Below are 14742 nucleotides of genomic sequence, written 5' to 3'. Positions count from 1 at the left end.
ATGGTTACAAATTTCTCTATAATGGGAAAATAACACACATGGAATTAAGTTTGGATAAATACTTTCTAGAGATATATTTAGGTGATACTTTGATTGAGCCTTTGACTGATACTTTGATACCTTTTGGTATTAAGAAGAATGATATAATTACAATTAAACCAAATAAAAATTCAGCTATGGAAGAAGGTCAATTATTTTTGGTTGTAATGTACATAGAAAGAGAGCTTTCCTAAAGACGTTTGCTATATAATAAATATGGATATTTTTGGTAACATTAAAAGTATAAAAGAACAATGTAGAGAAGTTTTTACATCCTGGGTTGATTTCAAGAACAAAAGATTGGTTAATGTATCTAATGCTATTGATAAACAAGATGTTGTAACATTAGAACAGCTTGAATCAGTAAAAGAATAGTTTAATTTACTTACACGAGAAAAAATTGTTGAATTACCATGTCGATTGGCAGAAGATGATCTTGGGAAACCAGCCTTTTTTTTTTATAATTTAGCTGCTGCCTACAAATTTCTTAATAGAGGTAGGTTAATGCATATAGAATCAAGTCTTAATAAACATCATATAGATCTATTTTTAAATGGGACACTAGTTGAAAGCTTTCCATTACACTTTAATATACATGATCAGTTAACAATTAGAGCAACCAAAGATTCTGAATTGAAAGAAGGTAAATTATTATTGCTTATTATGTATACAGAAATAGGAGATGAAGGTGAAAACGAATCAAGTGATGATGACGATGATGTTAAAAGTATAGTATTAGGTAATGATATATTTTAATTTTTTTGTTGATTTTCTATACAATAAATAATGATGATGTATTGTGTTAAGTGTAAGAAATTGACAGAATCGGAGAAAGATACCATTAGAATTGAACAAACAAAGAATGGAAGATATCTAAAGAAAGGTATTTGTTCTGTATGTGGTGTTACTAAAACTCAATTCGTTAAAAAGAATGATTGACTATATGGTGGTAAAGGTGTTAGAGAAGACATTATAGAAGAAATTCACAAACCATCTAGAAAAAACTTTGACAGATTAAGTGTAGTTATAAAAGGTATCGATGATCTTTGGCAAGCTGATCTTGTTGAAATGGATAGTGGAGTATTAAAAGGTGTTTCCAAATTAAATAAAAGTTATAAGTATCTGCTAACGAATATAGATGTGTTTTCGAAATATGCGTTTGCTGTTCCTGTTAAAGATAAGAGTGGTAAAAATGTTACAGAAGCATTCGAATCCATATTAAGAATGAGAAAACCTAGTAACTTACAAACTGATCAAGGCAAAGAGTTTTACAATAAAGAGTTTAAGAAGTTAATGGATGAAAATAAGATTAATCATTACTCAACCTATAGTGATAAGAACGCTTCTGTTGTTGAGAGATTTAATAGAACACTTAAACAAAACATGTGGAAAAGGTTTACGACACAAGGAAATTATAAATGGATAGAGATATTACCAAGATTGGTTAGTGAGTGTAATAATAGAGTACATAGAACAATTGGTTTAAAGCCTATAGAAGTTAATAAGAAGAATGAGCGAACAATATTGGAGAAAGTGTATAAGAAAGAATATAGGCGTGTTAAACCCAAATACAAGTTAGGTGATCATGTTCGTATAAGTAAATCGAAAGGGTTATTTGAGAAAGGATATACACCTAATTGGTCAACAGAATTATTTGTTATTAGTGAAGTTATTCCATCTAATCCGCCTACATATAGAATTAAAGATTTAGAAGATAAGGATGTACAAGGTAGATTTTACGAACCAGAACTATTAAAGACGAAACATAAAGATGAATACTTGGTGGAAAAGGTGTTAAGAAAGAAAGGTGATAAAGCATACGTTAAATGGTTAGGACTTGATGATTCACATAATAGCTGGATAGATAAAAGTAATGTTGTAGTGTAAATATAAATGTTGTCTTTTATGGAATAATTACCATAAAAGGCTAAAAATCAACATTTTCTATATAATAAATATGAGTACTATGGATAATTCGTATAGTTTAAATGATATTTGTTGCGAACAGATTAAAGATAATTATTGGTATGGTATTTTTGGTGAATTTAAATTGATTATAGATAACAATACAGGATACTTTAATGCTACTAAGTTGTGTGATAAGAGTGGAAAATCATTTAAAGATTGGCTAAGATTAGTAGGATGTACGAAACTACTTGAATATTATGATAAAAAAATTAGTTAGAGCAGATACGCTCCAGCAGAAATCATCATATTATATAGAACCAAAAGGTACGAATAAAAGTAACTTATTAATTTCAGGAACATATGTTTACAAAAGAATACTTCTGGAAATAGCTTCATGGTTCTCGCTCATTTTTATGATAAATGTAGTAACATTATAGAAGACTACTTTATTCAGAGTTTTAAACAATACCAACACAATAATGAACTAGAAAGAAAGGTAGAAGAGATAGAACAACAAATAAACGATTTAAGAATAGAAAACATAAGACTTAGCGAGATAGCAGCACCATATACAGATGATGTTTCAAAAGATAATTGCTTAATCATATATAAGAAGAACAAACCTAATGATCCTTTCCCTTATTATGCTATTCGTTGTTAAAAGAGAAGCCTATATAAGCCTCTTAATGAAGCAGAAGAAAAATATCCGAATCATGTAATAATATATGAAAAGTTTAGAGATCCTAACAGTATTAAGCTATTCAACCTAATGCAGCAAGAACTAGAAATCCGTAAAGGTAAGGGTAATGAGTTTTGGACATCACTATTGGAAGAAGAATTGATTAACAGTATAGATTGCTTGTATGATTAGTTAATATCTAATAATTAAGGTTACGACTTTTATGATATAATAATTAAGGTTACGACTTTTATGATATAATAGTCATAAAAGGTAATTAGTTAAACATTAAACAAACCATCTGTTGTAACATCGAATGCTAAATTCTATATACCACCTAAATCAGAAATATTACGGTATTTTCTTATTATAACTCTCCAATCTACATAATGTCTAAATAAATATATAAACTCTACAGAGAGGTTTTGATAAATTGAAATGTTATGCCAATGAACTCTGTCTTTGAACTCTGCAATAAATCCTTCTGTTAAATTTTGAGACATTGAAATCATTTCCCAATCTACTTTCTCAGCGTAATCTCTTATAAGATTTTCTGATAATTGATGAGTTCCAGATAAGCGCCACCAAGAAACTTTATCTGCATGTTCTCATATAAAGGCTTCAGAGAGTTTGCTTCCATAAGATATAGCACCAAAATCAACTTTGTGTATAAACTCATTAATAAATTCTTCAGATAGGTTTTGATTATACGATACTTCTCTCCAATGAACTCTATCTGCAAATTCTCTTATAAAGTCTTCTGATAAGTCTTGGCTTTCCGAAATAATCTCCCAATCAACTTTATCAGCTAATTCTCTTATAAACTCTTCCGATAACTTTTTTTATGAACATATTTCACTCAAATTAACTTTCTGCAGATATTTACGTATGAAGTCTTCTGTAATGTGATCATAGTTATATTCCTCCTCATAATCATCATAACCTATAGATAACCATTGTTCATCAGTCAGTGAATCTAATATCTCATCAGACAAGCTCATAACGTTTGTATAGAGAATGTTTTGTATAAGAAATGAGTTCTTTTCTTTAGTGGCTTTCTTGAACAAATGATCTAACATACCTATGGACACGCTAAAATTTATTTTGTCTTCATCATTATAACCACCAATATCTAAATGTTTACATACACAATCAAATATAGGTTTGTAAGATAATATTTCCTTAGCACTAGTCATGTTCGTTTTTATTCTTAGATTTTTAAATTTATCTCATTTTTGTTGGTTTTCTATTAATAAATATGGAGAAAGAATTTGATTTGTTACATGATAGACTTAAGCTAATTCATCATGATCTTAAACTCTTAACAGCACTACTAGAGAAGGAAATACTGTTAAAGGAAAAAGAATTATTAATAATGCAAAAAAAACATCTGATTTGAGTAGTGATGATGAACATAAATATGGTAGTGATGATTATAACGATGATGAGTAAGTTTACAAAAATGATTTAATTTTGATATGTGTATATGTAACTTTGATGGGTTATTCTCATCAAAGTCGTGTTCTAATACAACGCGTAATATGTAGACAATGGCAGGAGTGTACAATGTTAAGCGTTGTATTAGGATAAATAGAAGTAAAAATAGTACAAAAATGAACAGAAATAATCCGGCGAAGATAAAAATTGAGTAGTAAGATTTTCTATATAGTAAATAAGATGAGTAATTATACTAGATTTACTGTAATAGAGTTAAGACGTCAATGTAAAGAAAAGGGAATCAAAAGATATTCCCGATTAAGAAAACATGAACTAATAAACCTTCTTAAACAATATGGTGATGAACAAAGCAGAAGACAGATTAGAGATATATTCCCATTTAAACAAGAAATAATTGAAGAACCAAAAATCAAAGTTGAATCAGTACCAATTGATGTAAAACTTAAAGAAACGACAATGAAATCAAGATTAGAAACATGGAAATTTACAACAGATTACAAACCACAAGACCCGCTTGAACAATATATTACTGCAACATCTAAAGCCATATTAAACAGATTACAAATTAGCTTAAGTAAACATAGTTCATTAAAAGCTAATCTTTATATAAGTTGTACGTATAAGAAAGGTAAAGAAACTCAAAACTTCTATTTTAACACTGAAAACCAAGAAATATATCAATCAAGTAATTTAAAAGAAGAAATAACTAAAATGAAACAAAGATTAAGAACAAGAATGGATGAGTTCCAAGCTAGAGGTTCTGGCTGGGCTCTTATAAACATCGACTTTTTACAACTAGCAATCGTCAAATATACACCATATAGAGGATCAACATACATAGAATTACCTAAACAAATTAAAAATAAACAAGCAACATAAATGTAAAGAACGAAGATGAAAAATGTTTCTTATATTCAATTTGTTCTGCACTATACCCAGTTAATAAAGATCCACAACGACCTTCCAAGTACAAGCAAGCTGTTAAATACTTAGAAGAAAAATTAAAAAATATTCATTTTCCTGTAAAAGTATGCGATATTCCAAGACGTGAAAAATTACTTAATATTTCTATAAATGTTTATGCATATGATAAAGACTATTCAATCTATATACTACATCACACAGAAAACAAGCAAGAAAATTATGCCAATTTATAAAAGAACAAAATGAAGACCAAGTTAAAACACACTATTGTTGGATTAAGGATTTAACCACACTAGTATGTGCACAGTTAACTAAATGGAGAGCTCGAAAATATTTATGTGATAGATGTTTGTTATACTTTTACTCCCAAGACGCTTTAAATAAACATGAGCAAGATTGTTCGTTAAACGAACCAGTAAAAATAATAATGCCTGAAGAAGGTAAATGTGTTGAATTTAAAAACTACCAATACACAATGAAAATGCCATTTGTGATGTATGCTGATTTTGAATGTTTGTTACATAAAGTTATGGGTTGTGAAGAATGTTATCCGGATAACGAGCCATATACGAAAAAATATCAACAACATAAACCATCTGGATTTTGTTATTATGTAGTAAAGAGCGATGGAAGTAAATCCAATCCTGTTTTGTATAGAGGTAAGAACGCTGCTAATAAATTTATAAGACTGTTAACAAAAGAAGCCAAACACATATCGAACATATACAAACAAAATAACGAATTACCATTAACAAAAAGTCAGAGAAAAGAGTTCAATGAATCTAAATGTTGTTATTACTGTAAGCAGGAGTATACTAAAGAAAATCATAATGTTAAGCATCACGATCATATAACAGGAAAATTTATAGCACCACTATGTAATAACTGCAATTTAAAAGTTAAAGTACCAAAGTTTGTACCAGTGATCATACATAACTTGACAGGATATGACTCACACTTGTTTATAAAAGAACTTGGATGTAATAAAGAAGAAATAGGTCTAATACCCAATAATGAAGAAAGATACATATCATTTAGTAAAAAGGTTGGAACTATTAAATTGAAATTTGTAGATTCATTTAGATTTATGGCTTCTAGTTTAGACAAATTATCATCGAACTTGAAACCTGAGCAAATGATACATACAAATGATACATACCCAAAACTTTTATTCGAATCAAGAACAGTTTCAACTTGTAATAAGAAAAGGTGTTTACCCATATGATTATGTTAACAATTGGGATAAGTTTAGAGAAAGAAAATTACCGCTAAAGGAAGCATTCTTCAACAAACTTATGAACACACAAATAAGTGATGAAGATTATGAACATGCAAAGAAAGTATGGGAAACGTTTAACATTAAGAATCTCGGACAATACCATGATTTATATTTGAAAACAGATGTATTATTGTTAGCAGATGTGTTTGAGAACTTTAGAGAAACATGTCTTAAAGCTTATGATCTTGATCCTGCTTGGTATATGACGGCACCAGGTTTAGCTTGGGATGCTATGTTAAAGATGACAAATATAAAATTAGAATTGTTGTGGGATTATGATATGGTATTAATGGTAGAGAAAGGTATAAGAGGTGGGGTTAGTCAATGCTCAAAATGATATGTAAAAGCAAACAATAAGTATATGGAAGATTATGATAAGAATAAAGAAGGTTCTTACTTAATGTAATTAGATGCTAATAACTTGTATGGGTGGGCGATGAGTCAATATCTACCGTATAAGGGATTTAGATGGTTAAGTGAAGATGAGATTGAAGAAATAGATTTTACAAGTATAACTGATGATTCAGATACTGGTTATATATTAGAAGTTGATCTTGAATATCCTAAAGAATTACATGACTATCACAAAGACTATCCATTAGCTCCTCAAAATATATGTCCGCCTGGTTCAAAACAATCGAAGCTATTAACAACCCTATATGACAAAGAAAAATATGTAATTCACTATCGAAACCTAAAACAATGTCTTTCACTTGGATTAAAACTTAACAAGATACATCGAGTAATAGAGTTCAAACAATCAGATTGGCTAAATAAATATATTGATTTAAACACACAAATGAGAACGAAATTAACAAATGATTTTGAAAAAGACTTTTATAAGCTCATGAATAATTCAGTATTTGGAAAGACTATGGAGAATATTAGAAAGAGAGTTAATATTAAACTTGTAAGTGATGAGAAGAAATACGAGAAGCTTGTAACAAAACCAAATTATAAGAGTACTACAGTTTTTACGGAAAATTTAGTAGCAGTTCACATGAACAAGGTTAAAGTGCAATTTAACAAACCGATTTATGTTGGTATGTCAATTCTAGATTTGTCAAAATATTTAATGTACGATTTCCATTATAATGTGATGAAACTTAAATATCAAGACAAAATAGAAGTATGTTATACAGATACTGATAGCTATACATATCATATTGAAACAGAAGATGTGTACGAGGACATGAAAAATTATATTGATTACTTCGACACGAGTGATTACCCTAAGGATAACAAATATAAGATACCACAGGTTAATAAGAAAATACTTGGTAAGATGAAGGATGAAATTAAAGGTACAATCATAGAAGAGTTTGTGGGTTTAAGAAGTAAGATGTACAGTATAAAAGCACCTCAAATAGATTTAACAGATAAAGACTTTAAAGGTAAGTTCGATAAAGAAAAGTATTGTAAGAAAGCTAAAGGTGTTAAGAAGAGTGTCGTGTATAAAGAACTTACATTTAACGAATATAAGGACTGTTTGATTAGCCAAAGAGAATATTATAAGAAGATGAATTTGATTAGAAGTTATAAGCATGATTTGTACAGCACAGAAGAAAATAAGTTAGCTTTAAGCTGTGTGGATGATAAGAGATGTGTTTTAAAGGATGGGATAAATACTCTGCCATGGGGACATTATAAGATAGAAGAGTTGTAGATGTAAGTAGGTATAAGTTAGTTTTAGGTTTAGGTTTAAATATAAGTTTTTATGATTTTAAGTGTCATAAAAGCTTATTCAATCTCACTTTAACATTGTAGTTATGGGAATACTTTGCGCATAACGCTACTTCATTAATTTTTATGTCTAAATAATTTGGTCACAAAAAAGGGTCAAAATTGCGCTCGTAGTTAGGTTGACTATCTACTAATATGACGGCTCAAAAATTTGTACCCATGAAAATTGTAAGTTGTGCTCAGGGTAGGTAAGTCAGGTTTTGCTATATTATTAACGATGAAGTTTAGTTTAAGCGAAGAAACAAATCATTGAAGAAGTCGCTATCTTGAATGGAAAGTTGCCATGTTGTTGAATTGACTTGATCTGCCTTGTTATGTGCTATGTTAAGGGTAATAGAACAAACGTAAATCAACGTAATAACTTGGCTCTCAGGTATCGCGTCTGCTTTCTAAGTAGCAGGTCTGGGTTCGATTCCCAGCGAAACCTTGCTTTGATTTGCGATTTTTTAATCACCATTGCTTCGTATTACCAAAGAAGTTTCCGTTTGTATTGCGCGAACAAAATATTTTCGTTATTACATACGTAGAGCGAAAGAAATATTTATATAGCAACTGTAGAGATGCTCTGGAGAGGAGATACTATGTTCGTGTGAAGCTTCGAGACCACACAGAAGTCTTTAAATACAAACATATGTAGCTTTGAAGATGGGGCGTCGCCAGTGTTTCTTTCAGAAACAATTTTCCGGGAGTACATTTGATATTGCCGGGGCGACAGATAATAATATTCTATTTATTTTGGTATTGTAGACGTGTTGTTTTGGTCTTCCCCGGGGGCACTCACAGAGCTTGGGGTGCATTGCCCCAAAAAATATACAGGTCTGGATGAAACACTGGGCATCACTTCCGCGATATAGTGTCCAGACCAGACAACAATACAGTTTCCCGCGCGACAACAGTGTGCTCAAACCGGAAACGTAGTGAGAAAACGCAAAAAATCTCCCTTTTATGCCCCTTGTGGATTCTAGTTAAAATACATGCGTATACCAATTGTGAAGTCTATAGCACAACTCTAGCCTCCAAAGCGAAAGTACGTCAATATCTGAACTACGGTTTGGAATAGTCATAATAGATGCCGAGAAAGCATGGTTATAAATTTTAAGCAGACTCAGACACACACAAACGCCTCTTAGCAATTGCCTTGTCGGCAGCTTACATACTTATAACATATGAGATACGTGGGAAAGAGCCCCTTTCGATTTAATAGTTTGTCTGTTGGGCAAGGTAGAAATCAAATTCCATGCATAATAGACTCAACCTTTTTAGCAATTAATATAAAAGTAAACGTTCCGAGAAAGAATAAAAAGTAAGAGCAGAAGCTGGTAGGAATTGAACCTTGATTTCCTAATTCGTTACTTCGTATGTTTCCGCTGGACTACTAAATTTCTTACGTTTTTTTTTTTAATTTTTTTTCTACTTACTGCTCACATAGTACATATGGGGCCAGTGTAGATGGAATTACACCCTTGAAGTCAGAATGCTATTGACATTATATATGTGCTCTTTTAAAGAATATCGTAATGAATAAAATGTCTTGTTAATTTTTTGTATTAATGAATTTGATTTTGAGAAATTGGTTATTTTATTATCTTTTTATTTATATGTAATTTAGTAATGGGGAGAATCGCTGCACTGTTTGATTAATGTTTTTTTAATATGTGAATATGTTTGATTGTTTGTACCTTTCTTACTGTTTCCGAGAGTGTATGTCTGTTCGATATCATGGTGTCTCAATCAGAGTTTTTTGTATCTTTTCTTCCTTAGGTTAAATATATGAATACTTCCGTTTAATTATTCTTTCTATCTTGAAATGAAAGATTATTGATATATATAAATTGAGTAGTACGTGATGTTTCAATACTGTTTGGTCTGATAGGTGAAATTTTATTTGTGAGATGGTTTTGACTATTTTTTCAAACGAAGTATTTAGTTGCAAGGAATAGTGGAATTCTAGTTTTCTTTTATTAATTGTTAATGAGTAAAATGTCTAATTTTAGGGAATTATTATTGTTATATATCTGTAATGTCTGAAAATAGTTCATTGTTCTCATACTTCCCGAAAACATTAAAAAGAACATTTCCGGACATGTTCAGCATATGGTGTGAGTAACGGGTCAATTCGGATATCGTGAGAGGCGCAATTTTCGTTGCAAATGAAGTGTGGAAATTGTTCATAGTTTTAAAACGCTTGCTTTTAAGGTATTTTGCATGCTTGTGAATGGACTGTGCGTTATGTACCATGTGGAAGAAAGAGAATGGTCATTATTGGACGTAGTAGTATGAGCAAGAAATAAGACGTCCGCTTACTAGTAGGAGTTCCGGTTTCGATCTCAGAAAAGCTTGTTTTTCTTTCGTATTTTTTCGTATAATAATTGTTTTGTATTAGGAAAGAAATTTTTGATTGTATTGCGCGAGCCAAGTATTTTCGTTATTATATGACTTTATGTATGCGATAATTTTAAAAAATATCTAACTAAATATTACAAATAGGTTTAAACAATAATGATGATACCAGGTAAAAGGGGCGTTACACAACGCATTTCAAGTTTTAAGTGTTTCGGACCCCTGGCTAAATCCCACGAACCCCCACTTAGAGAACTACTGCTTTAGCTTAAACGACTTAATCGTGGAACGTTAACCTAATTTTTCATTAATGTTCATTTCATTTTAAATGTAATTCTAACAACAACATTCTCCCCTCTCTTCTCATCAAATTTATAATTGTTTTTCTCTTTCAATTTGTGAGTCTGTGTGTGTCAAAATATTGTCTGAAAGGTAACTACAAGGTCTATAAGAGTATAAACGCTTGAGAATCCCATAAAAGATAAGTTACATGATTTTAGAGGATTGTCAAAGTTTAATCATGCGTGCCAGTAAAATTTGTCGTGTAGAATGTATCGATTCGGGAAAGGAGGGTAATTCCAACAAGATCCTAATATCATATTTTCTAGTTATAAAATGGTCAAAGCTAGAATGCAATTTAACTGTTAAAAATGAATTTTGAACATAGTTTGCACGTAGATTGACTTGTATAGCTTTTATCATTCACTTTATTTAAACAGATATTTTTTTTTAAATAATCGCATACATAAAATCATGTAATAACGAAAATACTTGGCTCGCGCAATACAATCAAAAATTTCTTTCCTAATACAAAACAATTATTATACGAAAAAATACGAAAGAAAAACAAGTTTTTTCCGAGATCGAAACCGGAACTCCTACTAGTAAGCGGACGTCTTATTTCTTGCTCATACTACTACGTCCAATAATGACCATTCTCTTTCTTCCACATGGTACATAACGCACAGTCCATTCACAAGCATGCAAAATACCTTAAAAACAAGCGTTTTGAAACTATGAACAATTTCCACACTTCATTTGCAACGAAAATTGCGCCTCTCACGATATCCGAATTGACCCGTTACTCACACCACATGCTGAACATGTCCGGAAATGTTCTTTTTAATGTTTTCGGGAAGTATGAGAACAATGAACTATTTTCAGACATTACAGATATATAACAATAATAATTCCCTAAAATTAGACATTTTACTCATTAACAATTAATAAAAGAAAACTAGAATTCCACTATTCCTCGCAACTAAATACTTCGTTTGAAAAAAATAGTCAAAAGCATCTCACAAATAAAATTTCACCTATCAGACCAAACAGTATTGAAACATCACGTACTACTCAATTTATATACAGTGAATCCACTCTAAAGCGGACAGCCGTGGGGAATCAAAAATTGTCCGCTATAGAGAGGTGTCCGCTTTAAAGAGGTTTCAATATTTTCTTACGTAAATTAGTAATCAAGGTGATATGTAATTAGAAAAAAATATTTTTGTATGAATCGTGTATTTACGAATATTACCAAAATGTTACGATACCTGCACTATCCTCCGCCATCCAACACTATGTTCGAGGCACAACATTGAAATAAGATGTTATAGTTCTCTGCACTTTACACTTGTCACTACTTACTACGTTTTCAGTATGTCGCTTTAATTTGTGGGTTAATTGTAGTCCAGAAGTGTCTTTTTTTGAGACGATATGCATACCCGCGGGTAAAAAATACCAAATTTGTCTTCTGCTTGGCCAGAGATTCCAGAGGGACAGTAGAATAACATGTCATCCCAAACGTCGGGCAACTGTCAATCACTTTTGTGTCTAAAATAGCTTGGGTGGGAGTGGAATGCATGCAAAGGACATTAGTGTTGCTAAACAGAGACGCTTCTTCTGGGTTGCTGAGCAGATAGTTGAGGAAGCTAAATATCATATTGCTTCCTTGGTGACACATATAGGAAAAAATGAATTTTTACTATACTTTTTAACTTGCTTCTAGAGAAACTGTCCGTAATACGGAGGTAAATAATACCTATAAAAGACAGGAAAGACTGTCCGTGTCCGTACTAGAGAGTGTCCGCTTTAGAGAGGTTTGCCAATATGTTTTTTCCTATTGCAATGTTTGGGGATTACAAAATATGTCCGTTGCGGGAGGTGTCCGCTTTATAGAGGTGTCCGTTAGTAGAGGTTTCACTGTATATCAATAATCTTTCATTTCAAGATAGAAAGAATAATTAAACGGAAGTATTCATATATTTAATCTAAGGAAAAAAAGATACAGAAAACTCTGATTGAGACACCATGATATCGAACAGACAGACACACTCTCGGAAACAGTAAGAAAGGTACAGTAAGAGACACTTCTGGATGGTACAGCCATATGAAGAGTTACGGCAAGAGTGCTCCACCAGTTGAGTCCAAAGAATTGCCGGGAAGTATTGCAACCGAATTAGCTTTAAAAGAAGGCGGGTGGCATAATCGCCAGAAGCTGAAAATTCCCGTACACTTGGGTGAAATTCCCACTACCGTTTACAGCATCATTTCTCCAAAATGAGATGAATCTTAGACGTTTAGTTCTTATGCCAAACATACTACTTGATATTTGTCCTATTCGTGAAGATAAAGTGCAACAACAAATGAAAACCCAATCCTGTTGCTGTTGGAATGAACTCTCTTTAAGTCGTTAAAAATTCTGTCACTTCAGGGGGGGGGGGTAGGAAGAGCTAATGCTCCCCTCCTACAGTATGAAAACATATAATTTTAATCAAATGCTTAGCGAGAGTGAGCCCATTGGTTTTATGATTTGAAATCTTGCTCCCAAGCCATCTTTTGTCATAACTGACAACATAGGAGAACGGGAGATGCAAATATGATGAAGGAGAAATACACTCACATGTGCAAATTCAGAATTGGAGACAAAATGTTCGGATAGCATCCATATTTTGTCGAAAATTTTGATTTTGTAAGTAGACATGTAAAAGCTCACCCGAACTTGAGAGCATCCCATTACCAGTTGTTGAATTCAAGTGGAGAACTCAGTTGAGAGCATCAGATGATTAGGGAGGGAGAGAAACATCTTAAGATATGGGGAACGAACAATGGAAAAAAATGCCAACTGGCCTCAACCGGACTCGAACCCTAAACCCCATGATTACCATGCCACGCCTTTGCTCACTCATCCACGGAGCCACACTGAGTGAGAGACGGTCATACGTTAGGAAAAGCGTTCGTTACGACCAGCGATTTATTTGTAGGGGGAAGCTAGGGAAATTCCCCGTCTCTAGTTTTTCTTTCCTTGGCACTAACTTAATTACTGTTGTCCCAGCCTGAGAAGAATATTTTCCACCTCTCTAGAAAATTTCCTAACAATTTGCATACATTTTAAGCAACACAAAACATTTATTCATCGCTGTTCTGCATAATTATACTTACACAAAGGAATTATTTCCAATTCTATGAATTCCCGTACCAAGTAAACAGAAGTACTGAGTATGAAATTCTATATCTCGCGAATAGTTTTGCAGAAAATACCTAAACTAAATTTTCTATTGGGAACAGGGAGAAGCACACACGCGGGGCTTAGGAAGCAGATTGCGCCCATAAGATTTGTTTTGGTCAGTAAGGGACATAAATTTACATTCAAATGGCAAAATCACACGTTTAATTATGCTATAATTTTACTTTTAAGAACTCCAAATGCGTAGAACGAAGGCATTCTTTTTTGTTTGGAAGAATAAAATTATAGCTGAAGGTGGAAGTGATTATGATCATGATCACTGATCATCAGAGTTATTATGGTCAGGAACAATGTACGCTACCAAGCAATGTTGTAGCCAGGAGGTCTCGAACGCCCGACTTTTGTAGAAGTTGTTAATATAAGGCCTAAGATTGCGGTTTTATTTAAACTTTTTCCCGGGGTGAACCCCCGGACATATCCCAAATGAACATTTAGCCAGCGGTCCTCCTGAATTCAAATCCTGGCTACGCCCCTGCTACCAAGTGATATATTCTCTGTCACATAAGAAAATACACGTTTTCCGTGGGATACTATCTTTTTCCCATTAGTATTAGAATGAAATCGCTACACATTCCTTGCTACCGTATCGCTATTTAATTAAATGTTTTAAGAGTTTTTAATGCTCAATCCCTAACCAAATTGATAACTGCATGATCTATCTCTTTGCAGTTCACTTAAAACACGATAGAAATATCGTAAAAATTAATAAAAGGAAAAAAGTTCTTTCACAGCGTGAAGCTTACGATTATTGCCATATACTTATAGCGTAGATGTTTCATGTACCTTCTTCCGTAGCTCATTGGATCCGAGTAGAATTCCCATTCTCGCGACCCGGGTTCGAACCTTCGC

The sequence above is a fragment of the Thermobia domestica genome, chromosome 17 (genome assembly GCF_964235325.1).
Source record: "Thermobia domestica chromosome 17, izTheDome1.hap1.1, whole genome shotgun sequence".
Lineage (NCBI taxonomy): Eukaryota > Metazoa > Arthropoda > Insecta > Zygentoma > Lepismatidae > Thermobia > Thermobia domestica.
The sequence above is the reverse complement of the archived record's forward strand: the minus strand, read 5'-3'. Positions refer to the sequence as shown.